Raw genomic sequence first — 4,453 nt, 5'->3', positions numbered from 1 at the left:
AAGCATCACTTGGAGCTTGGTAGAAATGTGGTGACACAGAACCCATCCCGGACTTAGCGAATCAGAACTTTCATTTTAATAAGATCCCTAGGGGATTCACACACACATTAAAGTTTGAGAGGCATTACTCTATAGCTTTGAGCAGAACCCCTGAAGCCACTAAGCTTTGGGGTAGTATCTGATCCAGTAAACAGCTTTCAAAAGCCAATAGGCTGCTGGCCTCAGCAGATCAAGGGCCCTCAAGATCACCTGATGAGACCTTGCCTGCCCTAACACTTAAGCCCCCAAAGCTTAAGCAGGATGTAGGTTTTCATGCTGATGGGAGGCAACAACAATGGAAAGAGACTGTGAAAGGTGCTTCAAGACGAAGAGGGGCTTAATTTATATAAATGATTGTACTGGTTCTAAAATTTGGCTGCCAGTTGGAATCACAGGAAGAAGTGGGGAGGAATATTCTGATATAATTGGTATAGAGAATGGCCTAGGCATTGGAAATATTTTAAGTTTCTCAGGAGATTCCTATATGCAGCAAAGTCTGAGGATCATGGAATTATTGTGAATACCTTCTCCTTTCAATTAATATAATTCTGGGGTCTATGTTATATTTAGAGATAGTTTAAAACAGAGTTTCTCATACTCCTTTGATTTGGAGACTCACCCCAAGCAATTGCTAAAAATACAACAACCAGGCCCATCCCCACTTGCTGTGTCAGAATCACTAAGGGCCTGGGAGCAGTCATTTTAAGCAGCACCCTGATGTTCTGCTCCTCATAGAGTTGGTTTAGAAAACACTGCTTTCAAAGACCTGTGGGTGAGGAGCTCTAAAACATACAGTAGTTGTCTGCTTTTGTCATCTTCCTGTTTCTGGAAGGGCACCTGATCCTCACCCATCAGGGACTAATTGGTTTTAAAGGCACAGAAAAAGGATTTCAGCATCCTTCTACAGCTGTCTGAAGGGAAATGTTTACTTATAAAATACTCAGGCTGACTGTAATCTAGAGCCTAACACAGCGCTTGGCACAGGGGCTCAAATAAACGAATGGGTGGTTAAATAACTGAAAAGGAGCAGCAGAGTGGCTGGTGGAAGGAATCGGCAAGCTGACTGTCTTCCTTAATTCCCGACTTTGAACTGCTTGGACACAAATTACATTCACACGCATCCAACCAGTGCAGTCCATTTTGCTTCGGTAAACTCGACATATGACAAACAGATAAATTCGGAAGTAGTTATTCATTGCTCAAAAAGATTATTTGATTTACAAAAATGATTCACCAGAGCAGTGTGGTTCCCAGGCTAGCAACATCAGCGTCACCTGGAACTTGTGAAAAATGCAGATTTTCAGGCGCCCAGTACTGCCTGCAGCAGAAACCTTGGGGGTGGAGCCCAGCAATCTGAGTTTTAATAAGCCTTTCTGGTGATTCTCCTGCAGTTAAAGTTTGAGAACTACTGTATCAGAGTTCTTTAAATGAGTTCCCCACCTTAAATGCAAAGAATGTTTAAGAACAAACTTACTGTTAAAGGGAAACTTATCTGATTCAGCATCCCCATGCATCTTCGGAAAGCTTCCAGACTGTAGTTGAATATATCTTTAATAAAGCATTTTATATTAAAATGATTATAATCTATTTATAATTAATGTGATTAAATATACAGTGTAAGATAGAAAAATATCACAGACCAGTACACATGGTGAGGGTTAAGTACTCTTTTATGACCCTTTTTTCAGTAATATACTGAACCAGAAAGTAAAATATTTTCTTGCTAAGAATAATGGGCAAAACACTTTGAAAAGCACAGCTGTCTATGGTACAATGTTTGGTAGTTCTTCTTATCTATGTGAATAGGGAATGACATGCAAATAGGCATACAGAAGGGCTAATTATAAGGATCAGATTAGTAATCCCTGCTAAGGAAGAACTTTCCTTAGGTTCTAAAAAGGCTTTTTATTTCTCTGGTTCGGTCTCAGATTCAAGCAGTGAGCTCGATTCTCAGGTTAGTTGGTTGTTCCACCTCCCCACCCCCAGGGCACCTGGGTTCTCCTGAGAGAAGATGTGGGCCCTTGGCAGATCATTAATCCTAGATTATTATGCTAGACTACTGGCGTGTAATACTATACCTAACTGTGAGAAGTAATTCATTTAGTATTTACCTAATGTGAAAACAAATGAAGTTCCTCCAAATGAGAACAGAGGTTGTTTGTTCAGAGCTTGCTCTAACAAGAGATTTTGCCACTATTACTTGTGTTTGGCAGAGACTCAAAGCCAGGCAGGGGAATGGGGAAGCTTTAGAGTAAAAAAAGGGGAAGGCTTCAGCTGTGCTCTGATTGTAGGTTGTTGGCATGGAAGCTGAAGGCAGACTAACCAGGAGCAAGATATTCTGTGCGATTGGTTTAGGCAGCATATTTGGTTGATCCTGAACTGGAGGTGGGGGAAAAAAGTTGGGAACGTGGCAGTTGACCTAATCTTGATGTTCCAAGCCGATTGCCGAAAGTGTTGTGTTTTAGCTTCCTGGACTGGTTGCTGTAAAGATTATGGATTAGAGTTCATTTGTCATATAGGTTTGGTCATTATCTCACTACCTATCAAAGAGAGACAACAACTTAACCTGTAGGGCAAGTTTATTCATTTATTTAACATTTATGGTCTCTTGGCAACTTTTCCAGTGATCGGAAATTAAAACGAGGCTTGAATCTAGTCAGACTATAGGTCAAAGTTCCCCTCCCTTGATCTGGCTCGTTAGTGTTGGCAGGAATGGCCTGTACCAGTGTGCTTTCAGTGGACTGGAAATGCCCAGAGATGCTGAAACATCTTGGCTGGCTATCAGTCAGCCTTGAGGGTGGCTTCCGGGAGTCTGGGCTAATCCAAGTGAGATATAAGAGCTGGGAACCCCACCAGGACCATAGCCACTCACCCCTCTGCAGTCCAGCAACAAAGCCCCATCCAGATGCTTGCCCTGGTCTGGGCTGCCATGGATGCTTTCACGTGCTTCTGAAGTTACTCAGGCCCAGTCTCCACTGTGGGTGGGACTGCTGCAACCTCAGTAACTTAGAGAGGTTAAACATCTAATATTCTCCTTTTTCAATTAAGGGTCTCAGCCAGATGCCAACTGTGGCACATGAAGTATGGCTAGAAGATCTCGCCATTTAACCACCCAGTTACTGTGGACCATTGACATTCTTAGTTCCATTTGCACCTTTTCCAAGGTTTGAGCATCTCCCAGCTTATGAGGTTGAACCTTTGTCTCACTACAGAAGATGAAAACACTAAATACTTTCCCAGCATCCTCTGCAACTAGGCCATGGCTGTGACCAAGGCCCCACCACTGGACGCACCTATACAAGCCTTACATTTCTTCTCTGTGCAAATGCAGAAGTCCCCTAACATAGGCTATTTCTCATTACCTACACCTGATATTTTATAGAACAAGAAAAAATGGGAAGAAACAAGGGAAAGAAGAAAAGGGGAAAAAAGAGTCAATGAATCTTGTTTTAAATGGAAAATTTTAACCAGGTTTTTGCTCAAGTTTAAGTAAAAAATCCAGTTTCTGAGACTGTAACAATTAATGTGAATTCACCTAGCACCTATGGTAAGGGGATAGAACATACGGAATGTGACAAGTTTAAAAACAATTATAAATTGAATATTCACTCATTCAACGAATAATTTAATGTACACTTTCCATATGCCAGACATTCTAGGCACCTGGGGTACTACAATAAATAAAACAAGACTCTAATTCTAGTGAGAGAAAAATTCAAAAAACAACCTAATAGAATAAGTCACCTGGTGACAAGTGCTCTGAAGGAAAATAAAAGCAAAGAGATAGAAAACGAAGGATGATGCTACGTTATAAGGAAACCAGGAAAATCCTTTCTGAAGGAGCAATATTTGGAAAGACACCTAAATGAAGAGAGGAAGAGTACCACAGCTGGGGGAAGAATATTTCAGGCAGAGGGACTGACTGTGTGCAAAGACCCCAAGAACAACAAGGAGGCCAGTGTGTTTGGAGTGAGATAATGAGGGGCACTGGTAGCAATGGATTCAAAGAGGTGGAGTTGGGCAGAGAAGGTGACTTAGGACCTTGTAGACCCAAACCCTTGCACTTTTGCTTTAAGTGAGATAAGAAGACTTTGGAGGATTTTGAGCAAAATTACATCATCTTCTAGGCTTTAGAAGGATCTCTCTCTCCTTTTCTCTCTCTGTCTCTCTCTGTCTCTGTCTGTCTCTCTCTCTTTCTCTCTCTTTCTCTCTTTCTCTCTCTCACTCACACACACGTGTGTGTAAAACTGGTGGAATCTGAATGAGGTTTATAGATTGTACCAATGTCAATTTTCTGATTTTAATGTTATACTATAGTTGTGCAAGATGTTACCATTGGAAGAGACGTGGGTCCTCTCTCTGTTATTTTTGCAACTTCTTGTGAATCTGTAATTATTTCAAAATGGAAAGTTAA

This window comes from Pteropus alecto, unplaced genomic scaffold (genome assembly GCF_000325575.1).
Source record: "Pteropus alecto unplaced genomic scaffold, ASM32557v1 scaffold79, whole genome shotgun sequence".
NCBI classification, from domain to species: Eukaryota; Metazoa; Chordata; class Mammalia; order Chiroptera; family Pteropodidae; genus Pteropus; species Pteropus alecto.
The sequence above is the reverse complement of the archived record's forward strand: the minus strand, read 5'-3'. Positions refer to the sequence as shown.